General features: G+C 45.3%; 1 long non-coding RNA gene across 1 annotated transcript; it reads right to left on the bottom strand.

Annotated features, from left to right (window-relative positions):
- Positions 1-3,600: 3,600 nt before the first annotated feature.
- LOC111258299 lies at positions 3,601-7,761 on the bottom strand. The gene is made up of 3 exons (XR_002678966.1): positions 6,960-7,761; positions 6,329-6,454; positions 3,601-5,566 (listed from the first exon to the last, which is right to left on the bottom strand). It is a non-coding gene; the product is annotated as an uncharacterized LOC111258299 (long non-coding RNA).
- Between the last annotated feature and the right edge of the window lie 12,805 nt (positions 7,762-20,566).

Here is a 20,566-nt window from a genome sequence, read left to right as displayed (position 1 = left end):
AATACTCCTCCCATTCCAAATTGTAGGTTATTTTAACTTTTCTATGTTCACGATTTTTGTTATGCATCTAGATATACGTTATATCTAAATATACGTTATATCTAGATGCATATATAAAAAAACTATATATCTAGAAATGCCATACTGAACTAAAATTTGAAGCACTTGGTACTAACACTTGGGGAGCTAGTTTCTGACAGGCTCCTGTATTGTTGACTTAATGGAGTCGGAGTTAACACTTAGCGCCCATAGTCAATCTTGGCATATGAAATTAGGGGGCGGCAATGGGATTTTCTGCCACCCGAATCAGGACCGGCCGTGATCTTAAATATGCGATAGATATTTTCATCAGTTAAATATACAAATAATAAATGTTCTACTAATAAGTAATAAAGCCTTGTGTGAAGAAAACACCTGTGATAATAGAGAAATTTGAAGAATTTCATCATACTTTATACATGCTTCATCTCAAGCATGTATCTAAAATAAGGAAACAACTAGGTAAAATTACACCCCACTAAAGAACAACATGCATGTTTATAACACCTACGCGCGACGGCCAGATGGGCCTCGGCCGGGCCTGAAGCAGGCCGGCTGGGCAGGCCGGAGAGGGTCGGGCCTCAAGGGCTCGGCCCATAGGGTTAGGATTTCTTCTTTTCTCCAGAAATATTTTCCTGTGTACAAATAAATCTAGATAAATCAATTAAGTCAAAAAAATACTTTGAAAATCCCAAAAATTCCAGGAAAAATCCTGCAGGTAGATTGGGATATGAGAAACCCAAATAAAATATTTGAAGCTCGTGAAAAGAATTCTAGAACCATCCAAAAATTGGAGTTAGCTCTAGAAAAAAGGAGAATAAATTCCAGTAAAAGCTGAAAAATTCTCAGAAGGGTCTAGACATCGTCTAAACGTAATTTTAAAACTTTTGCACTCAAGAAACACCAAGATGCATTGGCATGAATGCACAACACATAGAACAACATTATTTAATTTAGAAAAGCAAACAATTATTTTTCCTATACTAAATTTCCTGTAAAGAAGAAAAAAAATAAATGTTGGGAAAATTTTTAAAATTATGAGAAAATTATTGTTTAATTATCTATTTTAATCATATCCTGAAATTCAAAAATTTAAGGGTGGGACATCCATGGGCAGCGGCAGCTCAAGGATGATGGCCTTGAAGAGAGCCACGTTGGAGAGGAGGAAGAAGCCTAGCTGTGACGGGTCTGGCTCGGGGTGCGTGGATGAAGCCTTGGCGCCGATGACGGAGATAGACACCCAACAGTGGCGGCTGGAGCTGAACCTGTCAAAGACAATGGAGCAGCGGGGCTCATCCTTGAACGACTCCCACTTGATCCCCGCCGCCGCCCTACGATGAAAAGGACCCCGGCGACAATGAGGAGGAGGAGGAACACCATGCTGGCCATGTGTCAGAATGGTGGTGCTTGCTATCCTCGATCATTGATATAGAATGTTAACTTACATTGAAAATTATAGGGGGTGGTATAGCTTATTTCGTACCTGAGCCCCGTCCCCCTCCCCGCACCGTCCCACGTGAGCGAACCCCGCAGACCGTCGTCCTTTTTTTTTTTGACGGGCGACAAACCTGCAGACCGACCGGCCATCCACCGCGCACGCCATCTATTGGAACCGCACAGCAGCAGTTTTGATGACGGTGGACTCCTCTCCATCATCTTGTAGAGGGCGCACATCTCTGTTGAGTGCCTTCACCCAGGCGTGCGCCTCCACGCGGTCAAGTCCGGCCGCTACGAGAGCCGTGTCGACGAGGAGGGCAGCACCACCACGGTGGACGTCAGTGAGCTCTACGCCGACGAGGAGCGGCGCTTCCTCCTATTCCTCGACGTGCCTAGAGCCGGTGCCACCGTAGATGCCACGGAATTAGCGAAGACAACAAGAGCTGGTTTCCAGACGCAGACCAGGAGGACAGCTCGCCAAGATGGAAGAAGTGCAGGGCATATTTGTTTTAGCTAATTCGCTTTAGCTAACACCAAGTGAAATAAAATATAACTCTATGTGTTTTTTCCACGTATAATTTGAATACATCTTAGCTAACGCATCTTGGCACTGGTCTTAAAAACAAGTACTTTATAATTTGAATACAAATATTTCGTGACAGACATGGTATTAAATACAAACCTATTGCTATTTGAATAAAATGATTTTGTGATTGCCAGCTTATATTGAAATTATTGTGACACGACATGTTCAACATATAAGAACCTCCACTGAGAAATTTTGAGCATTCAACAGTTGAAGATCGCAAAATTGAAGTGCCCACGAGCATTGTACTGGGAAGGACTCCAGGAGGGTGCTCCACAGTCCACACGCCGCACAGGAGGATGGCATAGGACCTGGTAGCGAAGCCTCGATAGGTCGACATATTACCCAAGATGGATGTAGATAAAGATAAGGACGAGTTGTTCTTAGCTTGCTGGCATGCTTGTGTCAAGACGTCTGATCATGCTGCATCTGCGTCTGCTACTGACAAGCCAGCGGAGAAGGTCCAAGCTGGGCCTCGCCGTTCCCTACGGCCCATCATCCCTAATGTCCGAATCTCAGGCTCAGAGTGGAAAAGGCCCATGTAAGTGCTCGCGTGTGAGTTGCGTGCGTGATGCGCTCAGCTGAAGATAAACAGCAGCGCGGCGCCGATGTGCGCATGTATGCAAGAACAAGAACAAAACTCATCTAAACCTTCGTCGTTCCTCCCTATCCTTCTTCTTCCTCGCTGCCGATTCCCTCCCCACTACTCGGCTGCTAACATCCTGGTATCAGAGTCCCGATCCTGGATCCCCTCCCTCCCCACCACCACTTCACGCGACTGCAGAAACGCGCAGGAGCGATGGATCCCAACACCAAAATTCTCCTCGACGAAATCCACAAGTGCTTCTCCGACGAACTCCACAAGCGTTTTGCGGAGAGCGACCTCAAGTGGGAGCAACGCTTCCTGGAAGCGGAGCGCCTCCATGGTGACCACATCGTCAAGCTCGAGGCCGCGTCCAAGGTTTCCGAAGAATGGCGCCCCCAGGTCGACGCCGCCATCGATGACGTCAAGCTTGAACTCGGCAAGCTGACTCGCCATTGGGACTGTTCCGTACGCGACTCTGCGTCCACGGAACCCGGCCTCTTCCCCAAGCCTCAGTCGGCGTCCGAGCGCCCATCTGCTTCGGATCTCACCACCGACAGCCCTCATGGGCACCGCGTCGATCAAATACACCGGGATGACGGGTATGGGTCAGTATTCACCCATACCTCAATCCCGGTCAAGGGTGTGTCTCCCATCCCCAACCCTACTTTTCCTCGTTCGCATTCGCGCCCTTATGGAAATCATCAGGACGATTTCTATCAGGATAGTGTGCATCTTCGCAATTTACCCAAACTACAGTCTCCTGTTTTTGAGGACACAATCCTAATTTGTGGCTATCTAGATAAGAGGGCTACTTTGAGATGTACCGCGTCGATCCTAAAATTTGGGTTAAGGTTGCTGTCATGCAATTTGAGGTATCTAGTGCCGCCTCTCGTTGGGTTTTATCAGTGGACAGACAGTTAAAACAGTTCCCTGGACTGAATTCAGTGTTATGTTAATTGATAGATTTGGGCGAGACCAACAAGAGCTCCTAATCCGACAATTGTTTCACATCAAGCAAACTGGCACCGTTGCTGAATATGTTGCCAAGTTTACTGAATTAATAGATCAGCTCATAGCTTATGGCCACTTTATTGATCAACTATATTACATCACTCATTTTATTGATGGCTTACATGATGATATTCGCTCCACTGTTCTAGTTCAGCATCCTTCCACTCTCGATACTGATTGCACTCTTGCTTTGCTGCAGGAAGAAGTGGCGGATCCTTACAAACGACGGGATTGGCGTCGTCTCGAACCGGGATTTCCTCCAAGACCTCCGCCAAGGGGACCATTACCTCTGCCAACCCCTCCCCGTCTTGACAAGGCTGTGATGTCTCCTTCCAATACTATTGCAGCCTCTCATCCTACAGATTTCAACAAGTCTTAGTTGGACAAGTTTGCTTCCCTTCGAGCTTATCGGCGGGCTCGAGGACTGTGTGACAAATGTGCCGAAAATGGCACCATGGCCACAAGTGTTCAGCTACTGTACAGCTCAACGCCATTCAAAAGTCACCCAGGGACCTGACAGTGTCAATTATGCTGGTTCTGATCATCATTTTTAGGAACAGCTCTTTCTAGCACTCTCCAAAGATACATCAGCTGGTACCGAGGGCCCTCGCACCATGCAATTGGAAGGATCAATCCAGAATATACCTCTGAAAATTTTAGTTGACTCAGGCAGCTCCCATACTTTCCTCAGTCACCACATTACTCACAAACTGGATGGGTGGTTCCCTTGTCTGACTCTGTTCGGGTTCAGGTTGCTAATGGTGCTGTCTTACAATGTGTGGCCCATATCCCAAATGGGACATGGTTTATTCAGGAGTTCAGTTTGTTTCTGACATCAAGATTATTCCCTTGGACCACTATGATCTTATATTAGGAATGGATTGGCTTGAGAAGTTCAGCCCAATGAAAGTGCACTAGAAACTCAAATGGATGTCCATACCTTACCATGGGTCTTCAGCAGTTCTGCATGGTCTCTCTTCTGATCCAAATACCCTCATGGTTCAAGTTTGTCCCATTGATTCTTCTCACCAACCAGATCCCAATGGGCAAGACCTCCCCCCACAAATTGCTGCCCTCCTTTCAGAGTTTGCTGCAGTCTTTGCCCCTATAGATGGCTTGCCACCGCCTAGACTATTTGATCATTTCATCCCTCTGGTGCCTGGAGCAAAACCTGTTTTTATTCGGCCATACCGCTATCCACCAGCCCTTAAAGATGAAATTGAAAAGCAAATTCAAGAGATGCTCGACAAGGGAATTATTAGACCCATTACTAGCCCCTTTTCTTCCCCACTGTTGCTAGTCAAGAAAAAGGATGGTTCCTGGCGACCATGTGTCGACACTCACAATTCGTGGTCAATTTCCCATTCCTATTTTTGATGAACTTGTTGATGAGCTGTCTGGAGCAAGTTGGTTTTCTTCCCTGGACCTTAATTCTAGCTTTCACCAAATCCGAATGAAATCTGGAGAGGAATTCAAAACAGCCTTCCAAACTCACTTTGGTCATTTTGAATTCATGGTGATGTCATTTGGATTATGTGGGGCTCCTGCTTCTTTCCAAGGCGCTATGAACTCGACTCTCAAGCCATTGCTCAGGAAATGTGTTCTGGTCTTCTTCGATGACATCTTAGTATACAGCAAAACCTTCGAAGAGCATCTTGCCCACCTCAGAGCTGTACTCCAATTGCTGGCTGCTGACCAATGGCAAGTTAAACTATCCAAGTGTTCTTTTGGCCAGAGACAGATCACCTCCATTACAAATTGGCCACAACCAACTAATGCCAAAGAATTGAGGAGCTTCTTGGGTCTTGCAGGTTACTGCAGGAAGTTCGTCAGACATTACTCATATCCTCCATCAGGCACGAGTACTTACATCTAAGATGCAGCAGCACATGTGCACCCAAATAAATCTGAAAAAGAAAAGCATATAAAATAATCAAAAACTCCATTGAGGATTAGTCAGACTTGTGATACTGAACAAGTAGATTATTTTAAAGCATAATGCTTAGCAGAAAGATATATGTACGACTGCATATAAGACATCTAAGCTGGTCCTTTTGACATAACGAAATTAGAAAAGTTTCAGATATCAGAAAGGTTTATGAATCACTGTGACATATAGTGAAAACTAGCTAACCTAAACTAAAAATGGAGCAGACATGCATTTCCACATACGAATCTTACAGCTGAAAATGGAGTAAGTAAAAAAATCAATCCTACTTTATATTATCCATTGTCCATTTTGCACTTCAACTGGTCGGAAACACAAAACAGAGCATCAAGAACACCAGATCAAAAAATGCATACTGTCCTTCCTGGAAAGCGAACATTAGTCCTTCTAGTTCAAAATAAAGCTTTGTGTGCTTCTATTAGCATATTTTCTGATTAGCACCTCAAATTAAAAATTAGAGAAAAATGATCGATCGTCTCTAAAAATGACAGGAGCGTGGATGCGCATTACCAAGTGGCAAAATTTCACTGAATGATACTGGCATCGATCTGAATGGAGAATTCTACATTTTAGGGGTACATATGGTCCCGTTCCAAATCTAACACTCAATCTCAAATCAGTTGCAAATCTAATGGCGTATTATAATAAGCTTAATCTTGTGTAGTGAGCTCATAGTTCGCAACCATGTGAAAAAACGGTTCAGTTCAATGCGGTGGCTTACATTATGCCTGTGCGGTTGGGTCGCCCATCACGATAACCTGCTGCAACCATGCTGACCACTGGTTGCTGCCATGACCTTCACGTCATATGTCAGCAACTTGACCAAGCTCCTGCAGTCCAGCTGTAACTGAAAATGCAAATAAAACATGGTCATTTTAAATCTGCCAATATGATCATACAAAACTATAACACTTATGCATCCGAACTTTCTAGGTAAGAGTAGATTATGAACGAGCAAATGTGACAAAGATGAGCTTCCTAAAGTACACATCTCTCAGCATATATGATCTGCACATTGAATCTTTGAACAATTATACATTGTCAGACTAATAGCATGCTCAAATTGTGGGACTGAGATGCATCACGCTCCAATTTACTGAGGACGACAAAAAAAAACTGAGTGCAACTATATATATCAAAGATACAAGTTAGTAATTAATTCATTGATAAATCGGCAAAGAGATACATGCTATTCGCCAAATAAATGTATCTTTCCGTCAAACACAACTTAATGACCAAAGCATGCCAACCATCTCTCAATCAACAAATCAAGCAAACCAGCCGCTTGACAGCACGATTGAAAATAAAACTTGTAAAATGAAAGAACAAGATGGACTTAGACTCTTTTATACCTGAAATTCCACATGCGCGTCTATTGATGCCACCACAGAATCTTGGTGCCGACTGCCGAACCTGGAGAGGAATGGGTGGGTGAGATCGATGGATAAGATGCTGATCTCGAGATGAGCATCTGCGGGGAGATTGTCGAGCAGATACTCGACCAGCAAGGTGTTTGAGACGGACAGCGGGAGGAGGAAGGCTTGGAGGAGTGATCTGCTGACGCGCGCGAGCTCAGCCACAGGCAGGAAACATACGACGGCTGGCCACGGATAAAGAAGGCGACTCCATTGGAAGGTGCGGAGGAGATCAAATCAGGATCATCTCTTGCTGGGAATCAGCGAACTCAGAATTCAAATGGAGGCGGGGCTCACCGATGGCGAAGACCAACGAAATCTGCAGCAGCTTTGTTCTTCAGGCAACGGAGTCCTTCCAATGCTGGATTGAAGATGACGATGTGCGGATGAACTGAGAACAACTTGCAAGCTAGCGGCGTTGGGGTGCTGGAATCGGGTGGCCGAGGGCATGAGTGGCACCTTGCGCCGGCAGCGATGAGTCGCGGCCGGGGTCGGCACATCGCTGCCGCGGTTGGCAGAGCGAGGGCGGCGACTATGGAACCGGCAATGCCAGGAACTGAACGGACCGAGGAGACACGATCTAGATTAGTTCGGAAACGTGGGATCGACTAAGAAAAAACGAGCCAAAAAAACCGAAAGAAAAAACCAGCGGAACGCGGTGCGAGCAGCTCGGTGGGAGAGGGCTACCCAGGACACCATATAGTATTACTATATATATATATATATATATATATATATATATATATATATATTTGTGTATGCAGCATGTACAATGATGTCGTCGGATACATCACGTATTAAAAATGTTTAGTGACAACCTGATAATGCCGGCAATAATAATCCTTATCGGTGTCGCCATGCGTGCCATCATCTACGGTAGAGAAACGGTGGTTCGTCTTTACCTGTGATGCTTGTGGAACTAGTAAAGAAATGGCACACACATCGGCAGAGTTTACAGTCGCATCTGAGCTTGAGCTAGGAGCTGGCGCGCTGCTAGGGGTGGGGGGGAGGAGACAAATCCTTCTATTATTAAGTACGGCTGGTACCATTTCGATGTGTTTCGATTCCAAAAAAGTGACAGAGAAGGTAGGGAATGAGAGATAAGTGAGAGAAGGGAAGGGGATGAGGGGAGAGATAAGTGAGAGAGAGAAGAGAGGGCGTGCCACCCACAACTAATGCAACCTTTTCAATTTACATGGGCGTGGGGGGGCTTAAATTTTAGCATTCATATTTTGAAAAAGAAAGTTTTTTTAGGGGGGGCTGGAAATTAATTTTTTAGGGTGAGCGGGTTGCTGCAGTGCATCTAAAAACAGGTATAGGTGGATGAAGTTTTCATCCACTCCTGAAGAAGAACTAGGAGCTCCCTACAAATCATTTTTATAGCAGTGGAGCAACCCACCATCCATGCTCTCCCTCTTGTTCAGGTATAGGTGCCTAGCAGCTGCACCTCGTCCAGGGAGCACGGAGCCTACCTGGACTATAGGAGTGAGCCCAGCTCACCACCCAACACGCCATTCTGCACCACACGCCAAATCATTATCCTGCCCTATAGGTCCATCTGATGGGGGTGAATTAAGCAGCGTAAAAGCCCCAAAATGATTCATCTAAATTGGAGAAGTGAGGGGAGAGGGACGCTAGTGCTTCTACCCTAATGGTGTGTTGTGCGTCTGGTCTCAAGGAAGCTCGAATGGAGAACAAGAAAAGGCTACGAATCCTCTTGGTAGAACCAATCTAAAGGTGACCAAGTATGGAGTGAACGATTGAATGACTGACAAATAGCATTGGCTGGGGAGTTAGAGGAAGTCCTAGATGTAGGTGCTTTTAAACAAATAGGTCAGCCCACTAAGTCCAACAAAGCGATGCAATTGAGCTTATTATTTAGACCATGAATAAAGACATAAAAAAATGTGGCCACAACAAAAATATTCTGAGAAAATATTTCATTTAAATAAATTGTTTCATAATAAAAAATGTTCCAAGCAATTTTTTCATGGAAGGAATAAAAATGTTCCACCAAGAATATAAACTTTTCTGAGAACAAATATTTTTAAAGAAAAAAATTGTGATCAAGAAAGAAATATTCCGGAGAGAATAAAAAGTAAATTTAGAATAAAAATTTCAAGTAAACAGAAAACTTTCCAAAGCTTCATTTCTACATTTATTTTTTAAAAAATATATATGTGTGCGATATAGTTTTGTTGAATTAACCATAAATAATGTACTAGTGCAAACAGTTTTAAAAATGAATACGTGGTTTGGAAGAAAATTGTTTCAGAAGATTTGTATTCCAACCCAACTTACCAACAACATGGTGACATATATATGCACTGAATCTTCTTCTCTTCCTCTCCACACACGTTCGTGTGACTTCTTGACACCTTTCACTCTTCTAACAAGCGAAGCCCATCCAGCTTGATCGGTGAAACCTCTCTTGCTTATCTAGTGAAGTCTCCTCTGCTTTGGGAGAGTGAAACATACCATATCACCTAATGAATTGAAAGCCTCAGCCTTTTCTCCAAAGGGCCACAGAACCTTCGACCTTTGTATGAGGGGGCAATTTATACACCCATTAAACACCGGATCAGATACATATTCCGAGGCTTAGCTCATGAACACCGATGACAACGCATTACAGCCATGCTTCATCTGGCCGGCAGTTGGCACACATATCCGGAGCTATAGGAGATTTTATTACATAGATATTATGTAGTAATATTTAAGAAGTTAACACGCAGACAGCATCAGGGCTTGCATGGTGGTGGCGCGGCGGTGCTGGCCGGCGCCGGTGTCGGGGCGCCCGGCGACAGGGTGTTGAGGCTGCATACGTTGACGCAGACGGGAGTGCACAGCCCAGAGACCCTCACTTTGCACGTCGTGAAGAAGAAGTTGAGATTATTCAGGATAGTAGGGGCGATGCCAATGACGGCATTGCACACGTCCGAACTGAAGCCATCGCAGAGAGGACGGCAAGTTGCGCGGCAGTCGTCCTGGATGTCAGCCATCGCCGGCGAACCCATGGACAACAGGACCAGCGCGATGCAGGTGGCGACAAGAACCACCTTCTGAAGCACGGCGCCATTAGCAGAAGCCATTGATCAACAGGACTCGATGTAGCTTGGGTACCTAGAGGAAGAGGGGAGAAGTATCAGCTAAGTGATGGCCTTGTTGGGACAACACATGCTGCGCTATTTGTAGGCAACGATCGATCGAGTCTGTCCAATGTCATCTGTGGCTGATACGTCAACAAATTAATGTGCATAGAGCTAATTGGATACATAGAATGACTACTTGCATTGGGTGCTAATAATTTCCAATGAGTACCGTCGTACCGTTGAGTTAGTTTTTTTTGTTAGCGGTTGAAATATTTTCTTAACACATTGGAAATTTGTAACGTTGCTCGGCAGGCAAACAGCAAAGGAAATAATTCTTGGTAGTCAGCCGACAAGTAGATTATTTCTCCTAGGCTGTCTATACTTGGCAGTTGGCTGTCTAGGACAATTAGTGTGATGGTTTACCTATATTCCTTGGCGCGGCCAAAGCCTCCAAGGTAACCTGGATTCAAGTAGAATAATGAGGTATACGGCTGGAGGGCAAGAGTTACCATATGAGTTCCCATGATTTTTCTTAACTTGCCTTCAAAATGGATAGACGTGGTCAAAACCGAAGGACTCCACGATGAGTTTCGTAGGATTTCTATATGAGATGCCGTGTGTTATCATAGACCTAAACCATGCTATTTTAATTTGCATAATCATAATTTCGGTCCCCTGGGATAAACGGTGCGATGTTTTCTTTTCCTGATCATTGTTATAATTTCTTAAGATAGAGACATCATGATTATGCAGTAGCAATATTATTATGAAGTAACACGCATGCATCATCACGACGATGGCTGCAACAGAAAGAGAGAGAGAGGCTGCAGAGTATGAGCTGATGTCAAACGTCTATGGCCTTTTGAGAGTCCACAATTGTTCTACGCAACAGATCTGTGGTAGATACGATAATAAATGTACATAAAGCTAACTAGCACATATTTTTCACAATACTCCTTTCGTTCCAAATTATAGGTTATTTTAACTTTTCTAGATTCACGATTTTTATTATGCATCTGGATATACGTTATATCTAGATGCATATATAGCAAAAACTATATATATCTAGAAATGCCATACCGAAAAATTTGAAACAGAGGAAGGGTACTAGCACTTGGGGAGCTAGTTTCTAACAGGCATCCGTATTGTTGACTGAAGGGAGTTAACACTTAGCGCTCATAGTCAATCTAGGCATATGAAATTAGGGGGTGGCAATGGGATTTTCTGCCACCCGAATCCGGACCGGCCATGATCTTAAATATGCGGTAGATATTTTTTCATCAGTTAAATGTACAAATAATAATTGTTCTACTAATAAGTAATAAATCCTTGTGTCAACAAAACACCTATGATAATAGAGAAATTTGAAGAATTTCATCATACTTTATACATGCTTATCTAAAATAAGAAAACAACTAGGTAAAATTACACCCCACTAAATAACAGTGCACGTTTATAACACCTACGTATGTATATATGAAAAAAGGTAACAACTGAAATTATGTTACCAAATATGTTAGCAAGTTTTATTGTTTGATCCAAAATTTGCTCTTTTGGAACCACTGGCATATGCTCTCCTGGCTTTTCGTTGCATTTGTCCATGGTACGTTTTATATGAGCTTGAGCGGACGGAGGCCATGCCGACGGAATGATATGGGTTGGTGTTGTAGATGTGGGTCTGGACCTCCATGGTGACTTTGGCCTCTGGCATGCAGCTGGCGAAGAAGAGGTTGTACTCATCGGCATGGGTGACGGTGAAGGTCCGGTTGAAGTGGCCTTCATCGTCAAGGTTGGCGAAGGTGAAGAGAGTTATGATGTAGGGGCTGTAGAAGATGCAATTGGAAGATGACCACTCCAGGTTGCGGTACAGATCCATGGGCAGCGGCGCTCAAAGCTGATGGCCTCGAAGAGAGCCACGTTGGAGAGGAGGAAAAAGCCTAGCTGCGACGGGTCTGGCTTGGGATGCACGGACAAAGCCTTGGCACTGGTGATAGAGATAGACACCCAACCATGGTGAGGAGGAGGAACATGTGTCAGAATGGTGGTGCTTGCTTTCCTCGATCATTGATATAGAATCTTAACTTACATTGAAAATTATAGGGGGTGGCATAGGATCGTCCGTCGTCCAAATCACAACCAGCTGTAAGCTTTTGCACAATGTGAAACTATGCAACTAATCTTTCTGACATATATATATTTGTGTATGCAGCATATACAATTATGTCATCTGATGCATCACGTATTAAAAATGTTTAGTGACAATGTGATAAGGCTGGCGATAATAATCCTTATCGGCGTCGCCATGCATGCCATCGTCTACAACAGAGAAACGGTGGTTCGTCCTTACCCGTGATGCCTGTGGAACTAGCAGAGAAATGACACACACATCAACAGAGTTTACAGTCGGATCTAAGCTTGAGCTAGGAGCTGTCGCGCTGCTAGGGGGAGGGGGGAAGGGTAGGAGACAAATGATAAAGAAGCTAGTGTCGTTGTCAAAATTAGCGGATCAAGACTACAGCTAGTAAATTTTTTTTATGCACGTAAAGCTTCGGATGGTGGCGTGGGAAGACACGGGGTTAGACTGGTTCGGGCAAGGAAGACCCTATGTCCAGTATGAGGAGCCGCTCGTGTTGCCCACGCGGGGTCTGTAGTAGGGGGTACAAACGGGCGAGAGAGGGAGTCGGTCCCAAGTCTCTTGGATGTGCACTGATGCTCTAAGGATGAATGTGTTTGTGTTATGTTGGCTTCCGTGTCCTCCTGTCTCAGGGCACCCGGTTCTCCTTTTATAGGGCAAAGAGAGCCCAGGGTTACAGATGAGCCAGGTGTGAGGAGAAGTAAAAGAGATAAACTAAGTAAAGTAAAATACAAGGAGAAGGACCAAGTCCCCAGGTCGCCGCCTCCTGCTCCGGCCTTCGGCTCCTGTCAGCGCGTCAACCGGAGGAGGGCGGCTATCTTTGGATTCTATCGACGATCTTCCTGGCGACCGCTGCCGCCAAGCATGATGATGGTGTTCGGTCGCGGCAACTGTGCACGTTGGGGTGAGATGGATGACCCTATTGTCCTACTTATGGCCCGTGGGACACAGACGTCACGTCCCTGTCGCTGGATACGCGGGGTGCGAGAACGGGCGGAGCTCCCTCCTGTGCTGGGCGGCGCATGCCATGAGTGCCCTACGGCGAGTCAGGGGGAGCCATGGCCATTGTAGCCTGTGCAGCTGTGGCTACAGTGTTCCGCCCAGGTACTTGTGGCGGTCACGTTGAGGGGCGCGGGCGCCCTTCTACGCGCCAGAGCTGCGGCACATTTATGGCAAGATCGGTGAGGGGCCCACAAGATCCGCGCCCGAGGTGGACCCCTGTCTTGTAGGCCCGGATGAGTTCGACCCCCTACGCCCGGGGTCGGGCGAGGCAAAACCTTGCGGCGAGGGGTCGGGCGCATCCGACCCTGGGACTGTGGGTCGGGTGAGGCGGAGTTTTGCCATCGAGAGGTCGGGAGTGTCCGACCCCAGGGTCCTAGGTCGGGCGAGATGGAGCGGGATGTTCCCTGCCCATGCTGGGCCGGCGGCAATCGTCATTACCGCAGGTAGGCCTGGGCCTTCATGATTGTTGTTTTAAGGGGCATTAGGAGGTCGTTAATATTTGCCCCCAACACTAGGGAATGAGAGATAAGTCAGGGGGGCAAGGGATAGAGAGAAGAGAGGGCGCAACACCCACAATCAATGCAACCTTTTCAATTTGCATGGCGCGGGGTGGCTTAAATTTTAGCACTGATATTTTGAAAAAGAAATTTTTTTGGGGGGGAGGCTGGAAATTAATTTTTTCGGTGAGCGGGTTGCTACAGTGCATCTAAAAATAGGTACAGGTTGATGAAGTTTTCGTCCACTCTTGATGAACTCCTACAAATCATTTTTATAGCAGTGGAGCAGCCCACCATCCATGCTCTCCCTCTTGTTCGGGATAAAGTCCATATCCTTGCGGATGGTGCCTAGCAGCTGCACCTCGTCCAGGGAGCACGGAGCCTACCTGGCCTCTAGGAGTGAGCCTAGCTCACCACCCCATTCTGCACCACACGCCAAATCATTATCCTGCCCTATAGGTCCATCTGATGGGGGTGAATTAGGCAGCGTAAAAGCCCCAAAATGATTCATCTAAATTGGAGACGTGAGGGGAGAGGGACGCTAGTGCTTGTACCCTAATGGTGTGTTGTGCGTCTGGGTCGCGAGGAAGCACGAGGACAAGAAAAGGCTACGAATCCCTCTTGGTAGAACCAATCTAAAAGGTGACCAAGTATGGAGTGAAAGATTGAATGACTGACAAATAGCATTGGCTGGGGAGTTAGAGGAAGTCCTAGATGTAGGTGCTTTTAAACAAACAGGTCAGCCCACTAAGTCCAACAAAGCGATGCAATTGGGCTTACTATTTAGGCCATGAATAAAGACATAAAAAAATGTGGGCACAAGAAAAATATTCTGAGAACATATTTTATTTAAATAAATTGTTTGCTAATAAAAAATGTTCAAATCAAGTTTTTCATGGAAGGAATAAAAATGTTCCACCGAGAATAAAAACTTTTCTGATAACAAATATTTTTAAAGAAAAAAATTGTGATCAAGAAAGAAATATTCCGGACAGAATAAAAAGTTAATTTAGAATGAAAATTTTTATTTCTTCATTTATTTTTTTAAAAATATATATGTGTGTGATATAGTTTTGTTGAATGAACCATAAATAATATACTGGTGCAAACAATTTTAGAAATGAATACACGGTTTGGAAGAAAATTTTTTCAGAAGATTTGTATTCCAACCCAACTTACCAACAACATGGTGACATGTATATGCACTGAAGCTTCTTCTCTTCCTCTCCACACACGTTCGTGTAACTTCTTGACACCTTTCACTCTTCTGACAAGCGAAGCCCATCCGGTTTGATCGGCGAAACCTCTCTCGCTTATCTAGTGAAGTCTCCTCTGCTTTAGGAGAGTGAAACCTACCATATCACCTAATGAATTGAAAGCCTTTGTCTTTTCTCCAAAGGGCCACATCACCTTCGATCTTTATCCAAGGTCTTAGACTCTAGACACTGGAAGACAAAGAACTCAACACGGAGATCGGTTTCCCAACAGGGAGTATAGAGTTCTGCACACAGAGATGAGTAACTAGAAAACAACCAGAACAATAAGGGGGCAATTTATACTCCCATTAAAACACCGGATCAGATACATATTCTGAGGCTTAGCTCATGAACACCGATGACAACGCATTACAGGCATGCTTCATCTGGCCGGCAGTTGGCACATAGCCGGAGCTATAGGACACTTTATTACATAGATATTATGTATTAGTAATATTTAAGAAGTAACACGCAGGCAGCATCATGGCTTGCATGGTGGTGGCGCGGCGGTGCTGGCCGGCGCCGGTGTTGGGGCGCCAGGCAGCATGCTGAAGCCGATGCAGAACCTGATGCAGGTGGGAACACAAACTGGAGAGACTTGCTCTTTGCACTCCCGTAAGAAGGACTTCTTGAGTTGAAGTACAGGGGCGATACGAGTGACGATATTGCACGCATCGGAAACGAAGTCATTGCAGGGAGGAAGACAAGCCGCGCGGCATTCATCCTGTATGTCGGCCATCACCGGAGGACCCATGGACAGTAAGACAAGCACGATGCAGGCGGCAACAGGAATAGCCTTCCTAAGCATGGCGCCGTTAGCGGAAGCCATTGATGAGCAGGGACTAGATGCATGCAGCAGGATCCCGGGACACTATAGCAGATGCACTATTTGTAGGCTAGGATCCAATGCCAAGTCCAACATGAGATTAGGGTAATCAATTCATAGGAAGACAACTAGGGGTGGACATGTATGCATTGTACGCATTGACCCAAGGGATCGGAGTGGACAATGAGCGAACGTGCTCCATTTAGTTTTTTGCACAAGAAAATTAGAGGTGGCAACGGGATTTTCCGCCGTCCAAATCAGGACGTACGGGCCATAATCGAGAGACTTTCCCCTTGCACGTCCGTACAGTTTAAAGGATAGGGGCGATGTCAATGACTATATCGCATATTTTAGAAACGAAGTCATTGCAGGCACGAACACAAGCCGGGCGGCCATCGCACGTTTTAGAAAGATAGCGATATACGCTGATGCCGATATCGGGACAGTAGCAGCTGCGTTATTTGTAGGCAGCACGATTGTGGCTTACACGCCTCCAAATGTGCATATAGCTAAATGCAAGGCACATATTTTCCTCCGTAATCAATGTAATTTGAAATACATCTTGGGGTGCACGTGCATAGAAGAAATTCAGGATAGGGAGACTTAGTAGTGAGGCTCCTGCAAAACATAGCAGCAAGATGCCGTTGCTAGGAAACTTCACGTCGAGCCCGAGCGGATGAGTGTTTCTATGTATGGCGGCAACAGCTTTCGTTGAATCCTAAAGGAGTCTCAATGCATTTCCAAGAGCATAGATGGAAGTGAAATATCAAAGAGTTTTAGTTAATGGCACTGACACCATCACTACGCCAAAAACGATTTGTGCTCGCAGACATGATTAGCACCCGCCAGCATAAAGGTTCCTTATGTTGGCAGGACAGCACCCGCCAGTATAGTAGCCACTATGCTGGCGGGCCACATAATCACCCGCTAGCACAAATGTACATGTTCAGTGCTGGCGGGCCACTTAAACACCCGCCATGCACATGCACATGCACTGTCATGCAAATGCCATGCACTGTGCTGCGCACAGTGCGCATGCACATGCACTGTGTTGACGGATGCACTATGCTGGTGGGCCACATAATTGCCCGCCAGTGCTTTCAAGAAAATTCAAAATTGTTTAAATACTTATCAAATGATTTTGAAATTTTTCAAACTTTACACATTCACATAAATGTTATTTAGTGAAATTAAAAGATATTATTTCATAGATAATACAAATTATAAAGAGTAGTTAGTGTACTTGTCACTATGGGTTGAAACACCCTGTAACTCATGAGGTGTTTCAACCTAAGTTTGGAAGATGTATTTTTTGAATACAAACTTTTTCATATAATCTCGGATGAATACAAACTTTATATCAAAGTTGTATGTTTAGATTAGATCTAAAATTTTGTAGTTGACAACTTTTTCATTTAAAATTGTTTAATAGCTCAAAATATCATTGTAATCTCTCTAATTTTGAAATCTTGAATTTTAAAATTTTCAAATGAGCTCGGATGGAAACAAGCTCTATATCAAAGTTGTAGTGCTTAACGAGATATAAAATTTTGTAGTTGACAAATATTTCATTTAAAATTGTTTAGCTGCCCAAAACTTCGTTATAACATTATGAAAGAAACACATTCCGCCACATCAGCGATCCGTGTCTCTAAAATCGAGCTCTCCCATTGGTTGAAACCTCCTCTCCCGGATCCCTCCCCTCTTATCCCTTTCCTCTCCCCCTCTCTCTCCTTATCCAATCCCCTCACCCAAGCGCAGCGTGGGCGGCTCTAGCACAGCGAGGCTCTGGCGGCGCGAGCAGCTGGCGTGGACAGCTCTAGTGCGGTGGGTAGCCGGGGCAGCGCGGGTGGCTGTGGGCGGCTAGGGCTGCGAGGGCGCCGGCCACGAAGACGACCGATATGGCCCCATCGCGGGTGCTGATGCTGGTGAGGCAGGGGCCATCACGAAGTCTAGACGGCGCGGCAAGGTTGGGAGCAGCGTGGCAGCCGGGAGCCGTGATTCAGGGCCAGGTGCGGGCAGCGAGCGGAGACCTAGGCGGGCGCGCGGCCAGCCGGTGACTAGGGCGGGACGAGCGGCGGCGTACGGGCGCTGCCGGTGGCCAAGCTTTTTTTATTATTAAAAAGACACTGTGTTGGGGGGCTACCTAACCACCTGCTAGCACAGAGATGTCTGGGCTAGCGGGCGAGCATCCGCCAGCACAGGGAGCCATTTGTGCTGGCTCAAAGTTGATGGCAGGTGCTCCGCCCGCTAGCACACAGCCTATTTACTCGCCAGCAAAAAATCATTTATGTAGTAAAGAGAAGAGACAACAGGATATTTCCTGGACAAGGAAATTTATTCTTGCATTAAACATCGGTTCGAAAGCATATCGCTGGACACCAGATCAGATGCGTATATATGCTTGCTCTGGCAGTAGGCTCATATCAGGAGCTAGGGCACTTTATTATTACATAGATAATATTTTGATTATGGCTTGCATTATGGCTTTCATGGTGGTGGCGCGGCAGTGCTACCCGGCGCTGGCGTCAGGGTGTTGAGGGTGCAGACGTTGAAGCAAAGGGTCCTACATGCTGAAGAGACCCGCACCTTGCATGTTGTATAGAAGAAACCAATATTACCCAGGACAGGCAAGGTTCCATTGAGGCTCCCGCACACCTCGGAAGTGAAGCCATCGCATGCAGGACGACAAATGGCGGCACAATCGTCGTTCATGTCTGCCATCGCCGGCGGACCCATGGACAACAGGACCAGCACGGTGCAGGCTGCAACATGAATGACCTTCCTAAGCAAAGCGCCACTAGCGGAAGACATTTATCAACACTTGATTCAGCTGGGTGTCTAGAGAAAGAGAGCAGCAATATCAGCTGATGATGCCCTTATTGTAACAGCATGCAGATATGCGCTATTTGTAGGCAAAAATGATCAAGTGGCTGACTCACCACAAATGATATGCGCTATTTGTAGGCAAAAATGATCAAGTGGCTGACTCACCACAAATGCGCATACAGATAATTATATGTGCTAGTTTCAAACGAGCACAGTACCATTGAAATTTAGGGGTGACAATTCTGCTGTCCAAATCTGTACTAGCTAGCCCTGAGCTTGAATAATATGCAACCAATAATTTGCATCAGTTAAACACCAATAAAATACCGCTGCTAGCTAGTAACTAAATATTGAAGGACAAGGAAGAAATATCAAACAATTTCATATATCATACTTGAGACAAGCTTCACCTCAAGCATACACCTTAAACAAGCAAACAACTTGCTTGGTAAAACTACACGCGCTAAAAAACAACTTGAAGTTCAACACCTTTATATAACAAAACGAAACAACTAAAATTATGAAATGAAGTTCTATCTTTTGTGATTACGTGGAATATGCACATGAGTACACTTGACTACTCATATAGCTATTTTTTAGGCAGGCAACGACCGAGTTTGTCCAACGTCTAAGGTCTACATTAGAGTACATGACCGAATTTTTCGCAATACATGATGCTAGTTTCTAAGAAGCACCGTACCGTTGATTGAAGTGGGTTAATATATACCATGCGATTGTGGTTCTAAATGCGTGACCGATGTTTTCTTCAGTTAAATACATATATTGTTCTACTAATATTAGGGTAAACTTGAAGAATTCCATCATAGTACTTAAAGCTTCACTTTAGAAAGAGAATATGACTCAATAAAACTAAAAACAACTTGCACATTTTGGAGAAGCGTGAGATTTTGATCGTCATTGATTATATTACATGGTACATATATTGAAATAATGTAGATGGGGGCAGCGTGTGACACTGAATTTCGCTTATTATATGGAGTGAGACAACCGGGGATCAGCCGACTGAACATCACCCTACCGAGTGAAGAATATGGGAGTTACAATACCATCCTGCATTCGGGCTTGGAAGTGATCCCCCCACAGAGGACCACCCCAGAACTGTGAAGCACTCCGACTGGGGCCAATCGGGGGCAAAAGCAAATCATGGGGCAAAAGGTCAGCACCACTCCCCTCCACTGATACTCTATCCTACGGCAGGTATGGTACTGCACTTGGCAGTCTCGACCCAGGCCTAGACCCATAATTCAGCGAGTGGCGTGCACGTTTAGCATATTCCCGTGAAGCATGGCGACCCAATCGGTTTTAGACTGGCGTGATCTCCTAACTCCCAAAAGCGTCTCCACAACATGGTCCACAACAGCACCCATAATAGTTATCACCACCAACTACTATGCTCCTCAACTATGTACTCGCAACAAGTACCAAACAGAGAACGTCCAAAAATGGACCCCAAGCCCCAATCCAAAGATTGAGTTGTATAAAGCTCACCCCTGTCAAGTATCCTAAAAACACATTCTCCTGCTGGTTTTAACCCCACACACGCCAAGAATCCTAATCACAATATCCCATACACAGAGAAGCTAGGGATGAGAGATAAGTGAGAGAATGGAAAGGGAGGGGGAAGAGATAAGGGAGAGAGAAGAGAGGGCACAACACCCACAACTAATGCAACCTTTTCAATTTGCATGGGCACAGGGTTGCTTAAATTTTAGCATTGATATTTGCATGGGCGAAACCTCTCTTGCTTATCTAGTGAAGTCTCCTCTGCTTTGGGAGAGTGAAACCTACCATATCACTTGATGAATTGAAAGCCTCTGTCTTTTCTCCAAAGGGGCACAGCACTTTCGATCTTTGTCTAAGGTCTTGGACTCTAGACACTGAAAGACA

Source organism: Setaria italica, chromosome VIII (assembly GCF_000263155.2).
Source record: "Setaria italica strain Yugu1 chromosome VIII, Setaria_italica_v2.0, whole genome shotgun sequence".
Classification (NCBI taxonomy): Eukaryota; Viridiplantae; Streptophyta; class Magnoliopsida; order Poales; family Poaceae; genus Setaria; species Setaria italica.
The sequence above is the reverse complement of the archived record's forward strand: the minus strand, read 5'-3'. Positions and strand labels throughout refer to the sequence as shown.